Source organism: Triticum dicoccoides, chromosome 5A (genome assembly GCF_002162155.2).
Source record: "Triticum dicoccoides isolate Atlit2015 ecotype Zavitan chromosome 5A, WEW_v2.0, whole genome shotgun sequence".
Taxonomy (NCBI): Eukaryota; Viridiplantae; Streptophyta; class Magnoliopsida; order Poales; family Poaceae; genus Triticum; species Triticum dicoccoides.
In genome coordinates this window covers 419,142,612-419,165,690 of record NC_041388.1, presented here as the reverse complement: position 1 = coordinate 419,165,690, position 23,079 = coordinate 419,142,612, and positions in this window count along the sequence as shown.

Below are 23,079 nucleotides of genomic sequence, written 5' to 3'. Positions count from 1 at the left end.
ACGGCCCGAAGTCGGTTCGTTTTTTAATTATTCCGCTCGGAAGAAAAATAAAAAGAAATACTAAACGGACTCCAAATATTCCGAAATAAATTTTCACGGGCTTCTAAAATCAAGCCGCAAAAGGTGAACATTTATTTGGGCCCTAAATGCAATTTTGAAAAACGCACATTTTTCCTAAATTCAAATAAAACACCGAAAACTCCGAAATAAAAATCTTATTTGATTTTTTTATTAAATCCTCAATATTTCTTTATTTTGGGAAAGTCATTTTATTCCCTCTCTCATATTTTTGTAATAGAAATAATTGATGATAAAATAAATAAAATCAAATGATCCTATTCTCAACATTTGAGAAAACTCAAATATGAAAATAACGAAATCCCCAACTCTCTCCGTGGGTCATTGAGTTGCGTAAAGTTTCAGAATTGGAAATATTTTCCAAATGAAATTCAAATATTTTCAACACCCCATGTCATTTAAATAAATGGAAGAAGTCATGTCATCTTCTCTCCAGGGTTTTGTGATGAAAAGAATTTGAATTCTCGGGGATCAAAAGAAAAAGGTGAAAGTTTGGGAAAGTCCTTTTATTCCCTCTCATTTAACTTTCAAAAAGTTTCAAATTTCACTCACTTTCAGACAATCAATCAACAATCAATCAAATCTATCTATTTGTTTATAACATTCCAAAATTTAGAATTTTGGGATGTTACAAACCTACCACCGTTAAAATGAATCTCGTCCTCGAGATTCGGAGAGGCTAGCAAGAAATAGGTTAGGGTTTGGGGGTCTCCTCAAAATCCATCGATCATCACACGGGGTCTGGAGTTCTACCACCCTTAGAAGCATGGTTACTGTTCCATCAAAACTCATATACTCCATCCTTATTCTTGACAGTGTCGGTCTTCTCGGATCCTCGAGAAATTCCTTCTCTGAGCTCTTCCGGTAGTGGCATAACCTTTACCACAATTTTTCTGTCCTTTCATTTGGTAAGGTTATTCCGAGACTGGGTCTTCTTAGCTAACGAGTCTAGCGCCAAAACTAAACAACTATCGATATCTCATGGTGGTCAACAATTTATGGTTTCTCCTGCAGGAAATGGGTCTGGGTTGATCCTCACCGTATAACCTACGGTTGGCAAAGCTTCCTTATACAAGGAAAAAAAATACCTATACCATTCTAAGGCTTCAAACAAGGTTTAATACCGTCATCTCTCTACTATAGGCAAGTCACTCAGATTTACCATCCCATATAGCGAGGCGAATAAAAAGAGTAAGTCGGTATGGTGATCAATCCATCCCGCACCCAAATCATTACCATGTATACAGTTTAGCGAATCTCGCATACTAACACTTGGTCATTCTCACAAGCATTGCAAAATTTCTCTTGTCGACGAACGAAGTTCGGATATATCCATAGATTCTGCAAGCCAGAAAAGCATCTATCGTTTCTTCACAACTCTCAGGTTTTGTGTTACTCCTACAAAATCGTCTATCAATAAAATCGTAACTTCTTCCAGGGTTTTTCCTTCAGCAAGAATGTGCTTGCTTCTTGGCAGGTCCTGGGGCCTGTTGGTTATGGCCCATCTCATCACTTGTAGTCCTTGAACTTATCATCGGGCAACTGATCATTATTCCAACTTCCAACTTCCTAGTATTCTTAAATCCATCCAATTGTATTGACTTCCTTTCTTCTATTTGCACCAAAATCAGACATGAGTACTCAGACTCATCATGGAATTTCCTTTGATCCATATTTCCAACATCATACCTCCTTTATATCCAATAGTAATTCATCTCTTCATCCTCGTGGAATATCCCACATACCGAGTTAAAAACTTATACTTATGAAGTCCATACTCCACTTCATGGAACATCATTATCCTTTCCAGGGTCAAGCGTCCTTACAAGGGAATATTGGCCATCTCTTCATGGCACTTCTTCAACTGGGAAACGTGAAACACATCATGAACTCCTGATAGTCCTTCGAGTGACTCCAACTTGTTGGCCACTTCTCCAATACGCTCCAAGAGTCGGTATGGTCCTACAAATCTCGGGGCTAACAGTCCCTTAACTCCAAATCGTTTAACTCCTCGCAGAGGGGACACATGAAGACATGCTCTTTCTCCAATTTCATAGACTACCTCCTTGTGTTTTTTTAAGTCTGCATAACTCTTCTGCCTGGACTGAGCTACCTTCAGTCTATCTCGAATAAACTTACATTCTCTTCTAACTCCTTGTTCACATTTGGTCCAAACAACTGATGGTCTCCAACTTCATCCCACATACTCTTGGGGTATCACACATATCGAGACAAAATTCATATTCATTTTGTCCGAAATCCACTCAGTGGAGTAGCCTTATCTTTCCCAGGGGTCAAGGGTTCTTACAAGGTACTACCACCCTTAAAATGCACAAATCTTCCATAGACCATATTTCTCATATCCTAAAAAATGGTCAAAATTCTTCTTCATAGGGTAACAACTCATAAAATCCATATTAGTACCAACGATGCTACTTTATTCATTCTCAAATGATTACAATCTCTCACTTCTCCATTACATGTCTCAACTCAACACCACAACATAAAAGAAAAATGTTCTCACTTGTACTACTCCATTTCTTTTGTTGCAAACTCAACTATCTAGCACAAGTTTCCTTCTCCTTGAGGCATTCTCTGGCAAAGTGCCCTGCTTCATTACAACTAAAACATATTACTTCTGACAAGTATCGAGGTTTCCTTTTTGGGCAACTGTTGAGGTAGTGCCCTGACTCCTTGCACCTGTAACAGGTGATATGACTCAGGTCCTTCCTGGAATCCAATCTGCTTCTCTTCCTAGACCTTTCCATGCCAATCATGGCTTCTATTTCTTGTGGGTCATATTCTACTTCCTCTGTCGGGAATTCTACTAGACCCCCTTCATGCAATTCTAGGAGATGTGTCCTTCTTCCCCACATGAATAGCATGACTTGGTGCAGGGTTTAATTGGTTCTTCTTTGGGTGTGTCCTCCACATTTTCCTTCATCACGGGTTCTTCTAAAATTTCCATGAGGGCTCCTTTCATTACTTCTTTCTTCTGTTGGATGGTTCTTTGTACCATGGGGTAAATGTGACACTAAGCAGGGTAGTGGGTAGTCCCTTCACACAAGAAACAAGTAATCTGCCTAGTTGGGCATTCTTCAACTGGGTGACTTCCTTCACAATTTGGGCATTCATCCTTGTGTTCTTTATGGGTGTGTCCTACTTCTCCATGAATCTTGCATGCACCAGGTTTCTTCATATCCTTTCCATAAGGCTTCAACTTCTGGGACACAAACCATGACTTTGGCAAAGTTAACTTAAATTCTTTCCAAGTGGTTACTCCTTGCCATCCATTGATGGTTTGGTACATTCTCCACCAAGTAGCAGCACCTCTTTCAAAGCACTGAAGAGCATGCTGGGTCATATCATGTCCAACTATAGGGTTATTCTTCATATGATCCTCCATGTTCTGAATCCATCGGTCCGTCTCCAATTGACTCATCAGTCCAGAAAATATAAGCTTATCTTCATTCATCCTCTATTGGGTCCATGTGGGTTTGGGGTAAGATAAGAGAGAGGGAGAGGGATGCACACAATGCAAACAAAAGTTTTGAAAAGACAAATTTTATTTGTGGCCGTCGAGAAAAACATCAAACAAATGACAGCTCACAAACGCCGCATCTAACGTAGGTATATAACAGGGGTTTGGTCTTCTAAAGTTCAATAAACCTTCAAGTCTTCAAGCCTTGTTCATGCCTCCAATGGCTTCTTCTGATCATGCTTGTCTTTCTCAAGTTCTTTTGCCAGATCAACTCTCTTGACACGAAGTCTCTCGTGACGTCCTTTAATATTCCGGAGTTGCGTTCCAAACTTCTGGTTTCAACATCCTTCACATGAACCATGGTCATACTGTCCTTCAGTTCCTGACAGATCTCGGTATCTCGAGGTTGTAGCTCCTCCATCTTGGCTACTTTCAGCTTTTGGTTCCTGAGTTCTTCATGAAATGCTTCCTTGTCTAATACGGCTTCATGGAGCTCCACTTTAAACTTCTTGATATACTACTCCAGATCCTGGTGATACACCGGTTAAGGTTAAAACTTCATCTTACTAATAGGTGCTCCATCAGCCTTCTTCCATCAAATCCATTCTGAAGAAATGCATCCTTAACTCAGCACGGTGACAATAGCATCAGCGGGCGATGACATCACGGATAACCGTGTTTCTGGTCTTGTCATTCCCCATGAGCTATCATTCCATAGTAGATATCTCCTGCCTTAGGGTTTTATTTGACAAAACTTCGAGTTCTCATGTTCCTTGTTTCAGTCGTTCTCTGATACACCTTGATCTCAGGTATTGACAACTTCCATAGTCTGCGAAGTTCCATAAGGGTAGCCTTCCTAGGTCATACAAATCTAGGGATTCTTCAGAGCCTTCAAATTCTACTTGTCTTCGGAGTCTTCAACCATTGTAGTTTCCATTATTCAGATGCACGGAAAATACTCTTCATTCTAAAGCGGTCTTAGTTGTCCAATATCTTGTACTTCTTAGAGTGGTCTCATCAGTCAAATCCTCGTCTGGTCAAAAGGGGAAAGGGGTATGGTCTAACTAAAAGGGAATATTTGAATAAGCTCAGAAGATAAGAGAGGTAAAATATCTTTTTGAAAGGGAAAGTTGTAGAGAAAAATCTTTGCTATGGGCTTGCCAGTTTCTAGGGTCATGTCCTACAGTCAACATGTGCTCTGATACCATCTTGTAGCGACCCGACCCGAATGGATCAAGTCTTTGTGCCTAAGTGTCATCCCTGGATCAATATGCTGACACACACAGTACTCGAGGATTTATAACAGAGGTAAATCACATGTAAAAATAACGTAAATACTATTACCTCAATCCAAAATAGCGGAAGTAACAAGGTTGTGGATTCCCATCAACACCAACGGCAAAATTGAGTGTAGAAATCATAACCCAAATGTATCACTTACTCGTCGTAAGAAATCCTGCAACATGAGACGTTGCAGCCACAGAGGGTCAGTACATTGAATGTACTGGCAAATTCACACTATAGAGCAATGATGAATAATGGCTATCACTACATGCATATTTGGCTGGTGGAAAAGCTCTACGGTTATAAGGTTTTTTTCGAAAAGCCAATTTTTCCCTACTGCAAAGGAATAAATTTATTTAACTATCATGGTGGTTGTTAAACATTGAGAATGGTTGACAGCATTCTCAATCCCAATTAAGTAATATCCTTAAACCCAACAATATTCATTTAAAGTAACGTGAGGAGATCAACAGGATAATCCAAGAACTAGATACTCAAGATGTCCATAACCGGGGACACGGCTAACCATGATTAGTTTATACAATCTGCAGAGGTTTGCACACTTTTCCCCACAAGACTCGATCGCCTCCGTTTGGTTTCTCGCACTACATGGTGTTTGAGAAGACGGATGACCGAGACATAGTCTTTTAGAAGCGCTAGCACCTTACGATGGGTAGACCGTACCACCTACATCCCCTACATCTGCTAGTCTACCACTGTAAGAGTTCGCACGACTTAGTCAACTATGCTAGAGCCCATAATAGCTTGTGGCTGCACACGGAAGTTTCTAGCATGAATAATCTTATGATCCCTTTGAGCCTGGGTGGCGGACCGTAGGATGATCACACAGTATATCCCCGGGATCTCCTAGGACAACACTGGTATATCCCCAGGTGTCCAGGCAAGTCCACTGGTATATCCCCAGGGTGCCCCTAGCAATCCACCTAGATGTGTATTCAAGTTGCCACCTTAAGTTGAACCATTAAATAACAATCTCACATCTGTCATGGATTTCACTCATACCCAAACCACGTCTACGAGCATAGCATAGCAATATAAGCAACACGTAGAAGTAACTCCCAAGGGTTTGATAGTAATAGGGCAATAGGTTCCTACCTCATCAACCATCAACTACTTCCCAACCCCACAATTTAATTAGATCCTAATCATGCAATGTTTGAGGTTTGATCTAATGCAATGAAAACTGGGTATGAAGGGGATATGATCAAAGTGTGAACTTGCCTTGCTGATGATCCGTGAAACCTAACGATTCGAAGTAACAGGCGGTGCACTCCGGGTATTCTATCGCAGACAAACAAACAAGCATACAATAAGTACTCATCTAATGCACAGGTAAAACTCAAATAAGAGATCTAACCAGAAGGTTCAAGTTAAGAACTCCGGTTGGCAAAAAGAATCAAATCGAACGAAGCAACGAAAGTCAAACTGCGAAAGAAAACAACTTCGTTCTAGTAATCTGGATCTAGGGAAAATTTTACAGTAGCAAAATCTTGTTTAAGTTGGTTAAACGGATAAAGGGTTTCGAGACGAATCCCTAGGCGCTTGAAACGCTTGATTCCGATAAAAGAGCGAAAAGTTAAACTAAAACGAAAATCGGATCAGGAATCGCGATCAGAAAAATCGCGGATTTAATCCGAGAAAAAGAAAAACGACAAACGCCGATTTTTTTTTCGGCATGGAAAACGAGGCGCGACGAACCTCGGGCGGCGGGATCGTCGGCGGCGGCAATGGCTCCGGCGGCGCACACAGATCGAGGCAGGGATGATGGGCTGGGGCGGCTCGGGGCGGCGCTATTTAAAGGCTGCCCACGGGCGGTGTCCCGCTCGGGTACGGCCCGAAGTCGGTTCGTTTTTTTATTATTCTGCTCGGAAGAGAAATAAAAAGAAATACTAAACGGACTCCAAAAATTCTGAAATAAATTTTCACGGGCTTCTAAAATCAAGCCGCACAAGGTGAACATTTATTTGGGCCCTAAATGCAATTTTGAAAAACGCACATTTTCCTAAATTCAAATAAAACATCGAAAAACTCCGAAATAAAAATCTTATTTGATTTTTTATTAAATCCTCAATATTTCTTTATTTTGGGAAAGCCATTTTATTCCCTCTCTCATATTTTTGTAATAGAAATAATTGATGATAAAATAAATAAAATCAAATGATCCTATTCTCAACATTTGAGAAAACTCAAATATGAAAATAACGAAATCCCCAACTCTCTCCGTGGGTCATTGAGTTGCGTAAAGTTTCAGAATTGGAAATATTTTCCAAATGAAATTCAAATATTTTCAACACCCCATGTCATTTAAATAAATGGAAGAAGTCATGTCATCTTCTCTCCAGGGTTTTGTGATGAAAAGAATTTGAATTCTCGGGGATCAAAAGAAAAAGGTGAAAGTTTGGGAAAGTCCTTTTATTCCCTCTCATTTAACTTTCAAAAAGTTTCTAATTTCACTCATTTTCAAACAATCAATCAACCAATCAATCAAATCTATCTATTTGTTTATAACATTCCAAAATTTAGAATTTTGGGATGTTACATTAGCACTAATAGTAACAGGATATATCTTCTTTTCATCAAGATAAGCATATTTCAAAGTGTCTAGCAATTGTTTTAATTCGAACACAGGATCACCCTTAGGTGGAGGAGGACCTCCAAGAGTTTCAATAGGCAAATTGTGTTTAAGCAGAGGACGTTGTTCAAAGAAAATATTATCTATTTCATTTGTTTCATGCATATGTAAATCATTCTCATGATCTAGCAAATATTGTTCTAAAGAATCAGTAGGTGGCACAACAATAGAAGCAAGACCAATTAATTCATCCTTACTAGGCAATTCTTTTTCATCATGGTTCCTACTAAACTTGGAAAAATTAAACTCATGAGACTCATCTCCAAAGCTAACTCCCACAATTTGTTTCTAACAATATATCCTAGCATTAATGGTGTTCAAGAAAGGTCTACCAAAGATAATGGGATAGAAGTCATCTTGTGGGGAACCAAGAACAATAAAATCAGTAGGGTACTTTATTTTCCCGCACAAGACTTCAGCATCTCTAATAATCCCACAAGGTGATATGGTGTCTCTATTTGCAAGTTTAATAGTGACATCTATGTCTTCTAACTCTGTAGGTGTTATGTCTTCCCTAAGTTCTTGATATAACTTATAAGGAATAGCACTCACGCTAGCACCCATGTCACATAAACCATGATAACAGTGATCTCCTATTTTAACTGAAATGACGGTAGGCAACAACTTGTCTATTTTTATCCCTTTTTCGGGTTTGGCAATTCTAGCAGCTTTTGCACAGAAGTAGATGCCATGCCCATCCACATCTTCTTCCAAGAGATCTTTAACCATAGCAATATTAGGTTCAACTCTAATTTGTTCACATGGTTTAGGTGTTCTAACAGAGCTTTTGTTAACCACAGTTGAAACTTTAGTATGTTCCTTTATCCTAACAGGAAAAGGAGGTTTCTCAAAATAAGTAGTAGGAACAACTGGATCAACATTATAAAGTATAGTATCTTCTTTTACTGGTACCGGTTCTTTAATTTCTTCTTTAATAGGTGGGTAATATTTAAACCACTTCTCCTTAGGGAGTTCAACATGAGTAGCAAATGATTCAAAAAAGGAGGCTACTATCTCAGAGTCAAGTCCATACTTAGTGCTAAACTTTTGAAAAGCTTCGGTATCCATAAAATATTTAACACAGTCATACTTAAGTTTAATACCTGACTCTTTACCTTCGTCAACTTCCCAATCTTTAGAGTTGCGTTTAATTCTTTCCAAAAGATCCCACTGGAATTCAATAGTCTTCTTCATAAAAGAACCAACATAACAAGTATTAAGCATGGTTTGATCATTACGAGAAAGCCGAGCATAAAAATTCTGGATAATAATTTCTCTTGAGAGCTCATGATTGGGGCATGAATATAACATTGACTTAAGCCTCCCCAAGATAGACCGATACTTTCTCCTTCACGAGGCAAAAAATTATATATATAATTCTGATCACGATGAACTAGATGCATAGGATAAATTTTTTGGTGGAACTCCAATTTCAGACGATTCCAATTCCATGATCCAATATCATCGCATAGCCTATACCATGCCAATGATTTTACCTTAAAAACTAAAGGGAAAACCTTTCTCATGACCTCATCCCAGGGTAAACCAGCAAGCTTAAACAATCCACAAATTTGTTCCACATATATCAAGTGCATATCAGGATTTTCGGTTCCATCTCCTGCATAAGGATTAGCTAGCAGTTGTTCTATCATACCCGAAGGAATTTCATATTCAACATTTTCAGTAGGTGTTGAAGGTTGAGGGGCAATTAATTGTGGTTTCGGATGAGGTGAAGATACCCCAAGCATACCCCTCAAAGGATTGTTTTCCATAGTAACAAGTGATAATAAATTTCAGCACACTATATAATTGTTTCCTTACCGAATTCCATTGACCAAAGGCGCTTCACTCCTCGGCAACGGCGCCAGAAAATAGCCTTGATGACCCACAAGTATAGGGGATCAATTGTAGCTCTTTTAGATAAGTAAGAGTGTCGAACCCAACGAGGAGCAGAAGGAAATGACAAGTAGTTTTCAGTAAGGTGATGTCTGCAAGTGCTGAAATTGTAAGTAGCGAGTAGTTTGATAGTAAGATAGTTTGTAACAAGAAAGTAACGATAATAGTAACAAGTATGCAGCAAGGTAGCCCAATCCTTTTGAGGCAAAGGACAGGCCAGAACGGTCTCTTATAATAAGCAAGCGTTCTTGAGGGTACACGAGAATTTCATCTAGTCACTTTCATCATATTGGTTTGATTTGTGTTCGCTACTTTGATAATTTGGTATGTGGGTGGACCGGTGCTTAGGTGCTGTTCTTACTTGAACAAACCTCCTACTTATGATTAAACCTCCCGCAAGCATCTGCAACTACGAGAAAAGTATTAAGAATAAACTCTAACCATAGCATTAAACTCTAGGATCCAATCGGTCCCTTACGGAATAGTGCATAAACTGGGGTTTAAGTTTCTGTCATTCTCGCAATGCACCATCTATTTACTACTCCGCAATGCATTCCCTTAGGCCCCAATATGGTGAAGTGTCATGTAGTCGACGTTCACATGACACCACTAAGGGTATCACAACATACATACTATCAAAATATCAAACACATATCAAATTCACATGATTACTTGCAACATGATGTATTCTGTGACCTCAAGAACGAAGGTAACTAGTCAGAAACAACAAACATGCTCATGATCAGAGGGGTATTAATATGCATAATGGATCTAATAATCTTCCACCAAATAAACCATATAGTAATCAACACTACTAGTCACCCCCTAGCAACAATCTATAGTTCCGGTAACAAGATTGAATACAAGAGAGGAATTAGGGTTTGAGATGAGATGGTGCTGGTGAAGATGTTAATGGAGATTGTCCTCCCTAGGATGGGAGAGTTGTTGGTGATGACAATAATTTCCCCCTCCGGGAGGGAAGTTCCCCCGGCAAAATCGCTCCGCTGGAGGGCAAAAGTGCTCCTGCCCAAGTTCCGCCTCAAGGCGGCTGCGCTTCATCCCGAAAGTCCTCTTATTTTTTCTAGGTCAAAACCACTTATATACTAGAAGATGGGCACTGGAGGTTGGCCGAGGAGGCCACAACCCACCAGGGCACGCTGGGGGGGGGGGGGCTGGCATGCCCATGTGGGTTGTGCCCACCTGGTGGCCTCCTTTGGTGTTTATTGACTCCAATATTCTGCAAATAATTCATAAAAATTCTCCGTAAAGTTTCAACTGATTTGGAGTTGTGCAGAATAGGTGGCCTGATGTAGCTTTTTTAGGTCCAGCTTTCCAATCGCCGAAATTCTCCCTCTTGGTGTGTTCCTTGCAAATTATGAGAGAAAAGGCATTAGAATTACTCCAAAAAGCATTATTATGAATAAATTTTTTTATAAATAATAGTAAGAAAACATGATGCAAAATGGACGTATCATTTTGCGATGCAGGACACACAGTTAATCCATTCGAGCTGTTCGATGAGGTAGAACAATAGAAATGGGCAGCCATATCAATGTGTTTGCAATATACGGCATATGGTTCACTCGGATGAACTGTTTTCAATTAGGGAACACAACAGAAACAGTTCAACTTCACAAGATGTGTGTGATATGCGGCATACAATTCACATGGATGAACTGTTTGCGATAAGCCAAAAGAACACAAACGAGTCATGTAAACAAGATGTGTGTGATACGTGCCAAACTGCCGACTCGGATGAACTGTTTGCGATGAGAAATTACAACACAGACGGTCAATATAGTTAGTTTGTGTGCGATTCTGTGTGTACAAAAAACTTTAAAAATGCAAACTAGTTTCTTGCGGTGGATAGGAGTATCGCACATGATGCGTCTGCGAGTACTCGTGTGCGATGATTAGTATGTTACACATACGTTTCTTTATATTAACATGTGTGTGAATTTGCAATATGGATAGTTAAGATGCAAATGCCTTCTGGACATCGGGCACACGCTTAAACTCAATGAACTGTGTAAGATACTAATACTTTCCATGAAAATTTGTGAACTTGGGTAACAACATTTGATTAACATATATATAGTGGTTACACTATTCGACAAAAGGAGGATATTCATAACACAGTTTTGACAACCATATGGTCCATATCTACATACTTTACATAGTAACAACTATCACATTTTAAGAGGCTAAGGGCCAACAACCATATGGTCCATATCTACATACTTAGCATATATAGTAATAGCTAGCACATTTTAAGAGGCTGAGGGCCAACAACCACAACTATCCACTAGAAGCATCTTGGTCACGGCAACTCGACATCTCCTCAATGAAAAGGAAGAGCCCTCCTGTGCCTTGGTAGAGCATGAGTAGAAAAGTGTCTCCAATTTTCCAATATGGATGCATTGCCATGAGAAGCGAGAACTTGTTAATTTGAATGGTTCCATTTCTGCGGGGAATGCAGTACCTTGCAATTACTTTGGCGTTATTAGCAGTCACAAGTGTAATTCGACCACGCCGGGAAATCGATCCATGAACTGCTACAGGGGGCAATTTCTATTGACATGTAGAATAAAAACCAATTGTAACATATCGTTGATGATATATATAGTTTATGAGCATCAACATTAAAGTAAGACCTTTTACCAGCGTTTTGTGCACTCAATTGGTCTTGTTTAGTGTGTGCACCATAGGTATAATTAATCCCATCCAAAATCCAGCGTTCATACGCTGTGCTATCTCTGTCAGATTATCAACAAAGTTTATGACATGCTTCAAGTCCTTCCAGTGAAATTTGGTACGCTTAGTAACATACAGATCATTCACTATGCATCCAACATATCCTGCTTAAAAGGTGGAAATGTATTATTTATTCAAAACATGGCAGAAGAATATATAGTGGGCATAAATTGGTAAATAGAATTTTTTACTGCCTAGGAATGGAGTCAGAATATGATATCACAATTGGTTTCTCAAATAGTGATCAATTAGTCAGAACAAATACCCCGATTTTGCTAAGTAATATGATAGCATGGAGAAAGTTGAAAGGACACTAACCTCGATCAGACTTTGATCGGCTGATGACGTTGGGAAGTAAACATCCATATTAATTAGACCAGGTTGTGGTGCAAGCACTAGAATTTTATTGCCAGCTTTCAGTTCATAACACTTAGAGACATTTTTCTCCAAAGGTCCGCATTAAAATAGGAGTGACCATCTTTATCAAGTTTTACGCTAACCGTCATTGTAAATCCATGCCGTGTTGTCAATATGACATCCTGGGAGTCATCAACAAAGTAAAGCCCAAGATTTCCTTCTACTCTTGTTCTTGCAAAGCAAGGGATGTACTGCTTGAAATGAAAATTAAGATCATAAATTAGATATATTGAAATAACAGAGCAAGATGCAAATATGGGAGTAACTGATAGAACAGATCAATATATAGATGAAAGCAAAGTACAAAAATATAGTATTAAAAATAGATAATGTAACAAAGATTTGATGCAAATATATAGATAATGTAGCAACAGACAGTATATGTTCACAAATTTAGGCCATGCCGACCGTGGTAGGTTGAGATTGAACATACCGAGCGCTCTCTGAAGTGATCCGGAATGGTGAGATAGAACTTCTTTTCCAACTGTCCATGACCACAGTTGCCCGATTTGTGCTTGCATTGTGGACACATGAATGAACACCCACAAATCAGCTAGAACAAAAATGATTCCACAATGATTTCCACCGGTTGATTAATAGCGACGGACGGACTGTGATAAGAGATGATTGAATATTTTGCTAAGTTGATTACCTTCTCCATGAGAAAAATCCCCGACCCAATCCGCAGAAAACCCCAGTCGACAAGAGTCTAGAATGTCGGTGCAGATGGGCGGTGGAAAGCGGTAGGGGTGAAATCCCGTGCCGTTTGCAGCGCGACCTATGCCCGCCGCCAACAGCCGTCGAGCTTAGGGTGCAGAGTTGCGGAGGAGTCCGCAGCGAGTGAGTGGGGGTGATAATCCCCAAGTGCATAGAATCATCATAGCAACATTCCCAATGGTGGAAGTGATAAGTATGGTGTGTCGAACCCACAAGGAGCTAAAGGTAAGATCAATATTCTCTCAAGCCCTATCTGCCACTGATGCGACTCTATGTACACCGAACCTTTGCTTCCAACTAGAAACGAAAAATAAAACTATGTTGTGGGTATGAAGAGGATAACTTTGCATGGTATCGGAGAGATAAAATATAAAAGTAGGTGCTGTTATCATAAAGTTAGAATATATTACTAAATATTATAAATAGCGGGTGTGGAATAATGATGGATCAGTGTGCGGAATTGTCTTAGGCAATTGATAACAAGACCGGTGGTCATCATTGCAATTTCATATGAGGGAGAGGCATAAGCTAACATACTTTCTCTTCTTGGATCATATGCACTTATGATTGGAACTCTAGCAAGCATCCGCAACTACTAAAGATCATTAAGGTAAAACCCAACCATAGCATTAAAGCATCAAGTCCCCTTTATCCCATACGCAACAACCCCCTTACTCGGGATTATGTTTCTGTCACTCAAGTAGCCTACTATAAGCGAATCATGAACGTATTGCAACACCCTACAGCGGGAATCCCTCATGCTTGCGCGACACGGAGGGCGCAATAGGACAGCACCAAAATAAAACATACAACTCATACCAATCTAGATGAGCAATCAACCCAAAGACAAAGGATATCTACTCAAAACATCATAGGATGGCAACACATTATTGGATCATAATATGTGGCATAAAGCACCATGTTCAAGTAGGGATTACAGCGGGGTGCGGGAGAGTGGACCGCGTAAAAGATATGAGGATGGTGATGTTGATGAAGATGATCACCGTGGTGATGATTCCCCTCTCGATGGCACTCCGGCGCCACCGAGAGAGAGGAGGAGAGGTTCTCCCCCTTGTGCTTCCTCCTACATGGCCTCCCCCTGGATGGGGAGAGGTTCCCCCTTTGGTCCTTGGCCTTCATGGTGATGATGGCTCCTCCAGGATCCTCCTCCATGCCCTCCGGTGATGATGGCCCCCTCCAGCTGGGTGCCAGAGAGGGCCTAGATTGATTTCTCGTGGCTACAGAGGCTTGCGGCGGCGGAACTTTAAATATAGGTTATTTTCTAGAGGTTTGGGCATTTATAGGAGAGGTTGGCATCGAGAACAAGTTAGGGGGGCCCACAGGAAGTCCACGAGGCACAGGGGCGCGCCCAGGGGGGTGGGTGTGCCCCCCACCCTCATGGGGCCACGGGACTCCCCTCCGGTAGATATTTGTTCCAGTATTTTTTATATTTTCTAGAAAAATTCTCCATTGATTTTCATCGCATTCCGAGAACTTTTATTTCTACACAAAAACAACACCATAGTAGTTCTGCTGAAAACAGCGTCAGTCCGGGTGAGTTCCAATCAAATCATACCGAAATCATATAAAACTATTGTAAACTTAGCATGGATACTTCATAAATTATAGATAGGTTGGAGACGTATCAACATCCCCAAGCTTAATTCCTGCTCGTCCTCGAGTAGGTAAATGATAAAAGAAATAATTTATGAAGTGTGAATGCTAGCAAGTGCAGAAGTTTGATCACTGATAGTTCCAATCACTTTTCCTAGCATCATTATATATCATAATAGTAGCTCAACTCATGAAACTTCTCATGATCAAGTAACAAGCTATTCACATGTTAAAGTATAGATCATAAACATTCTTGAAAACTAACAAATCGTGCTCTTAGTCATCAAACAATTGCAATTAATCTTATTTTCGGGAAGGGTCTATGTAAGAGCTTTGATTCAGCAAACTCCACATACTCAACTATCATTTAATCTTTCACAATTGCTAACACTCATGTGATATTTATGGGTTCAAAGTTTTAATCGGACAGAAAGAAAGATAGGGGCTTATAGTTTCTTCTCCCAACCTTTTACCTCAAGGGTAGTGTCAACAATAATAATTTATGAAAACCTACTTCCAAGTGGATATATATATATACGGATTGCTCCAACACAAAGTGCTTGCCAAAGGAAAAAGTGTAAAAAGGAAAGGTGATGACCACCATGACTCTTGTGGGTAGAAGATAAAAGTAAAAGATAGGCCCTTCACAGAGGGAAGCAGAGGTTGTCATGTGTTTTTATGGTTGGATGCACGAAATCTTAGTGCAAAAGAACGTCACTTTATATTGCCACTTGTGATATGGACCTTTATTATGCAGTCTATCACTTTTATTTCTTCCACATCACAAGATTGTATAAAGCTTATTTTCTCCAAACTAATAGATCATACATATTTAGAGAGCAATTTCTATTGCTTGCAACAATGACAACTTACTTGAGGGATCTTACTCAATCCGTAGGTAGATATGGTGGACTCTCATGGCAAAACTGGGTTTAAGGATATTCGGAAGAACAAGTAGTATCTCTACTTGGTGCAAAGAATTTGGCTAGCATGAGATGGAAAGGCAGGCTCAACATGTTGGATGATCCAAGACAATATAACGTTTTGAATATAGGAAAACATAACCCATTAAGTTGTCTTCCTTGTCCAATATCAACTTTTTAGCATGTCATATTTTAATGAGTGCTCACAATTACCAAAGATGTCCAAGATAGTATATTTAGATATATTAAAACTAAGCACTTTTCTAGCCCTCTCAGGGCATCAGCGCTCCGAGCAGTCTTTTTATCCGTCAGATCTTCACTTCTAGGCTTCATTGGCCGTCCGATTGCCTCTTAATCGAAGCTAAGTCGCGCGTACAGGCTTCGTTGACAGCGTAACGAGCGCTAACCCTCTCGGGCCGCTGCTCCGGCGTTTTTTGGGCATTTGACATTCAATTGGGCCTATTGGGCCTGTAGTAGGATCCCGTGCAATGTAAAAGTGGAGAACCCTGGACACTCGCGACCGCGACGGACAGCGCATCGTCAGATGCACGGACGTGAGCGGCACGACAGGGTGGGATGTGACGGCGAACAACCGTGAGAATCGCCAAGGGTGCTTGATCGAAAGGTTAATCAACCATTAGTGCCAATCGATGCTCCGGTCAGTTACAATGGCGATTTATATTTTCCATTCAATTCATACGAGCCCATATATTCCCAACCTTGCCGCTGGTCCTTTTCCACCGCTGCTCACTTTTGCAAACCATTCTCCATCGCAGAGCGAAGTTTGATGCCTAGGGTCCAGCCCAATTCTCCCTGTTTGTTGCATCTACTGTTCACCCAATTATTCCTCAATTTTCAGTGATATACTGTTCTTTGTTTTTTTTAAACGCAGGTTCCACACGTTGACAGATTTGAGCCTCCTTCTGCTGGGTTAGAAGGTGATGCACTGATTTCAATTCTCAATTGTTGTCTACATATACTAATGTGTTCTCTGTCTATTTCATAATCTCAAATGATTGCAGGCTTCACTAGAAGAAGGAATTCCAGCTATGTACTGCTTTGTTTCTTTCGTTCTTCTAGGTAAATCTGCTGGAATACAATGACTAATGGAAAGGTCAGTATCAATTTTCTCTTGTGCCTCCTTTAATTATGACTCATCTCACTATCTACGTATTGTACTATGTACCTTTCATTCACATGATATGATTTCACTCTATGATTGTTTGAAATAATCAAAGTACCGCCTACTGTTCCTGTGCTATGTAGCAGGTTATTTAGCAAGTGAAAGATGCGCAGAAGACAAATGTTGTACAAGGCACCGAAGGATTAAATGAAAATATTGTGCTTCCCAGATCGTGACATGTTGGTAAGCCCAAATTTGCTCGGGTTATACATGATATACTGATCGTGAAACTGAAAATAGAACAAAAGCATTGTGTAAAGAAGATGATTTTGATGGTGAATTGGATCGCAACATTGTCGCAAAACTAATGCAAATGTTAAATGGTGTAAACCGACAGAAATTCACTCTTCACTTCACTGTCAAGGAGAAGTTCCTTCACTATGGGCTACTCTCTTTCCAAGTGAACAGCATAACACAGATTCACACAAAGACAAATGTATTTGAATTCAACAAACTTAGCGTTGGGTCAATCAGCACATCAACAGATATTTAAATTTCCAATTTATTTACTTCCACCTGCCTCAAGTTGTAGTGCACTAACCTATAGTATATCTCTTTTACAGGTAAACACTAGCAGTAACAACAAAGAACCTGAGGACAAGGACATGGACAACACTAATGAAAGTGATAAAAGTGAAGGACATATCTCTCCGTCACTGGATTCAATAGTACAATCATTTCTCATTTTCTTATATCCTTGACAAATATATTTACTTGATTGTGACCGTGATCTTTTAATAAATAAAGGAACAGATACACCATCTTCTGCCAAGGAACATGAAGGGCCATCTAAAATTGCTACTACAAGCAAAAATGGTTCACACGGCACTGGCAAGAAGCCATCAAAAAGGTAAGACCAAAACTTGCAAACTAAAACCATGCACACTTACTATTTATTTACAAACTTCTCTATGGACTACAGGGACAGAACTAAAGCCAACAAATCAACTTCGGCAAAGTAGAAGATGCACTTATCATAAAAAGAGCTTCGATCAGCGTATTTCAAAAGCAAATATAGAAATGGCGACCTTCTGCATTCGTCCATCTTTTGAAGTTATTTCGTTTTCCATTAATTAATATATCACGTATGTGCGAATGCTACTGTATCATCAGCTGATCAACAAATTTGTCTTCAGCAGTTAATGTGTCTCGGTAGTATGTTTTGCAAAAACTATTCCTCTTGTGCACTGAATAATGAAACAACTTATGCATTTCTTATTAAGATAATGCACTTCTTAAATCTTCTACTATTCTGCCAAGAATATTTAAATCTCAATGCTGTAATATCTCGTTCTATTAGTATAAAAATGCACTTCTTCATTTTCCAGTTCATCTTTCTCTTGACATGCAGAAACTAACATTTCATCATAGTTTGTAAATTCATATGCAAAATGACGATTATTACCCTAAATTCAGCAGAGGAACAAGACCTTATGTGTCCACGCCTAAAAAAATTTGCAGCGTGGAGCTTCTAATTCCTCTCATGTATCACTGTTTCTCCTCAAAAAACATCAGTTACAGATGCGTGGTGCAAAATGGTACTGAATACTTCTAAATGTCTGAATATTAAACACCCATTAAACACCATATAATGTTTATTAGCCTGACCTCAAACAACATTCTTCTATGGTTAGAGTATTAGCTAATTCCTGCTAAGAGGTACATATGTTCTCAATTTATGTTTGTCGCATGGCCTTTTCAGATCTGACATATTTTCATACCCTTGCTTCAGATGGATAATAATATCAATGAACACATTCTAGAGACTGCTGAGGCATGAGACAAGGCCCTGTCGAAGATCATACTTCTAGATAAATTGAAAAGGGCCAGCCCAAGAACGAACTAATAGCCCAATATCTTTGGCTTGTTTAATCCTCCTAGCATTTCATGTATACCTTTGATTTCCAATATTCAACAAAGGATGGATGGAGCTACAACTAAAAATAAAATCTCAAGCTAAAATTACAATACAAAATTACTGAACAACGTGTCTCCGTATATTCATATCAATGCCTACCATTAAATCGCACAAATCGATGGGTGCAGCAACGCGCGCCGACATGGTCTAGTTTAAATCCATTATAACTGAGCACTTTTCCTGCCCTCCCAGGCCATTAGCATTTCTAACCGTTCGATCGTCACTTTCAGGCTTCGTTGGCCGTCAGATTTGCTCCTAATGGCACCCACATCGCGCCTACAGACTTCACGACGAGCGCTAACCCTCTCGAGCCGCTGCACCGGTGGCTTTTTCGGCCATCCGAGATTCAATTGGGCCTACTGGGATTGTATTAGGATCCGGTCCAATGCAAAATGCAAAACCCTAAAACCGGACGCTTGCGACACTGGTCTCTTTCGCTCGCACCCTCACGTTGCGGCGCCTCGCCATGGTCAACCGATCTGGGGTACCTCCACCTTCGCTATCCCTGACCACGACCTCGAGTGGCGGCGCCAACGCTTTTCTCTCTGTGTCATCACTCACATCATTACCGTCCTGATAGGTGGCGATGTGAAATCTCTCTTCCTTCAATATTCTTTCATGAATTGTTCAAGTGACCAGTTCTGCGTTTGCTAACTTCCAATAAGTTTACTACCTATACTTATTATGTGTGAAGTCATTATTCCCCATGTTTTATTCATATGAAACATATTTAAATTCAGATTTATGATATTCAATTCATTCAACCATTTACTCATAGGATATATGTGAAGCACGTGAGTAAATGACAAACTACTCCAAAAAGATATAAGTGAAGAATACTGAGTAGTCAAATAATTAAATAGCCATGAGAGGATTCTTTTTCATTCAAGATTTCAGATCCAATAATTTTATTCAAACAGCAAGTAAAATTGAAAATATGCTCCAAGCGAAACACATATCATGTGACGAATAAAAATATTTCTCCGAGTAAGGTATACCAATAGTTTTGAAGACGAAAGAGGGGATGCCTTCCGGGGCATCCCCAAGCTTAGGCGCTTGAGTCTTACTTGAATATTACCTTGGGGTGCCTTGGGCATCCCCAATCTTAGGGTCTTTCCACTCCTCATATCGCTATCTCACCCAAAGCTTGAAAACTTCAATCACACAAAACTTAACGGAACTTCGGGAGATAGGTTAGTATGATAAAGATTTACTTTGTACTGTCAAAGACAAGGTTCATAATTATCCTCACACAATGCCTACTGTACCAAATCATTTCTACAATTTATATTGAGAAATATAAGCCATAGAAACTAGAAAACAAGCAAACTATGCAATGAAAACAGAATCTGTCAGTGACAGAACAATCTGTAATGATCTGAACACCAACCATACTTATGCTACACCAAAAATTATGAAATAAATTGGTGGACGTGAGGAATTTTTCTATTAATCTTCTGAAAAAAGAATCAACTCAATCGCACTCTTCTGTAAAAAAATGACAGCAAATCTTGTGAGCGCAAAGTTTCTGTTTTTTACAGCAAGATCACATTAACTTTCACCCAAGTCTTCCCAAAGGTCTTACTCGGCACTTTATTGAAACAAAAGCTATAAAACATGATTAATACAGTAGCTTAATCATGTAAACACATAAAAACAGTAAGGGTAAATATTGGGTTGTCTCCCAACAAGCGCTTTTCTTTAACGCCTTTTAGCTAGGCATGATGATTTCAATGATGCTCACATAAAAGATAAGAACTGAAACATAAAGAGAGCATCATGAAGAATATGACTAGCACATTTAAACCTAAACCACTTCCTATGCTTAGGGATTTTTTGAGCACACAATTTATGGGAACAAGAATCAACTAGCATAGGAAGGCAAAACAAGTATAACTTCAGAACTTTAAGCACATAGAGATTGAACATACCGAGCGCTCTCTGAAGTTATCCGGAATGGTGAGATAGAACTTCATTTCCGACTGGCCATGACCATAGTTGCCCGATTTGTGCTTGCACTATGGACGCATGAATGAACACCCACGAATCAGCTAGAACAAAAATGATTCCACATCGATTTCCACTAGTTGATTAATAGCGACGGACAGACTGCGATAAGAGATGAGTGAATATTTCACTAAGTTGATTACCTTCTCCATGAGAAAAATCCCCGGCCCAATCCGCAGAAAACCCCAGTCGACCAGAGTCTAGAATATTGGTCCAGATAGGCGGCTGAAAGCAGTAGGGGCAAAATCCCGTGCCGTTTGCAGCGCGACCTATGCCCGCCGCCAACAACCGTCGAGCTTAGGGTGCAGAGTTGCAGAGGAGTCCGCCGCGTGTGAGTGGGGATGATAATCCCGAAGTGCAGGGAATCATTGTTGCAATTCCCAATGGTGGAAGTGATAAGTATGGAGTGTCGAACCCATAAGGAGCTAAAGGTAAGATCAATATTCTCTCAAGCCTATCTGCCACTGATACGACTCTACGTACACCGAACGTTTGCTTCCAACTAGAAACGAGAAATAAAACTATGTTGTGGGTATGAAGAGGATAACTTTGCATGATATCAGAGAGATAAAATATAAAAGTAGGGGCTGTTATTATAAAGTTAGAATATATTACTAAATATTATAAATAGCGAGTGTGGAATAATGGTGGATCGGTGTGCGGAATTGTCCTAGGCAATTGTTAACAAGACCGGTAATCACTATTGCGGTTTCATATGAGGGAGAGGCATAAGCTAACATACTTTCTCTTCTTGGATCATATGCACTTATGATTGGAACTCTAGCAAGCATCCGCAACTACTAAAAATCTTTAAGGTAAAACCCAACCATAGCAGTAAAGTATCAAGTCCTCTTTATACCCAAACGCCATGTCCCGCTTATCCGTGTTTGTGTTTCAGTCACTCATGCAACGCAGACAATAAGCAAACCATGGACATAGTGCAACACCCTACAACGAGAATCCCTCACGCTTGCGCGACACGGAGGGCACCATAGGACATCACCAAAGTAAAACATACAACTCATACCAATCTAGATCATCAATCAACCCAAAGACAAAGGATATCTACTCAAAACATCATAGGGTGGAAACACATCATTGGATCATAATATGTGGCATAAAGCACCGTGTTCAAGTAGGGATTACAACGGGGTGCAGGAGAGTGGACCGCGTAAAAGAGATGAGGATGATGATGGTGGTGATGTTGATGAAGACGATCACCACGGCGATGATTCCCCTCTCGATGGCACTCCGGTGCCACCAAGAGAGAGGAGGAGAGTTCTCCCCCTTATGCTTCCTCCTCCATGGCCTCCCCCCTGGAAGGGAAGAGGTTCTCCCTCTGGTCCTTGGCCTTCATGGTGATGATGGCCCCTCCGAGATCCTCCTCCATGCCCTCCGGTGATGAGGGTGCCCTCCGGCAGGGTGCCAAAGAGGGCCTAGATTGATTTCTCATGGCTACAGAGGCTTGCGACGACGGAACTTCCGATCTAGGTTAATTTCTGGAGGTTTCTGTATATACAAGAGGTTTTGGCATCGAGAACAAGTCAGGGGGTCTCTGGTGGGCGCGCCTCCCACGCTCGTGGGCAGCCCGGGACTCTTCTGGCCCAACTCTTTTACTCCAAGGCCTTCTTCTGGTCCAAAAATAAGCTCCGTCAAGTTTCAGGTCAATTGGACTCTATTTGGTTTTCCTTTTCTGCGATACTTTAAAACAGGGGAAAACAGAAACTGGCACTAGGCTCTAGGTCAATAGGTTAGTCCCAAAAATCATATAAAATAGCATATAAATGCATATAAAACATCCAAGGTTGATAATATAATAGCATGAATACTTCATAAACTATAGATACGTTGGAGACGTATCAGCATACAACACGTGGAAGTGCGCGGGGACTCAAACCTCACAATATCTCAAATAAATGGAGATTTTGATGCCAAAGATCCGAAGATGGCGGCTTACCACAACACTGTCCTAAAAATCTCGGCTCGATTTGAGGGGCTTGAGGTTCATCATGTGGCTCGAGAAAGTAATCAAGCGGCGGACGTCGTCGCTCGCATTGGCACCAAGTGCGACCCCGTCCCACCTAATATCTTCCTGGAAAAGCTAATTAAGCCGTCCGTGGTGTGGCAAGGGGAGAGCGGTAACACTAGTCTGGA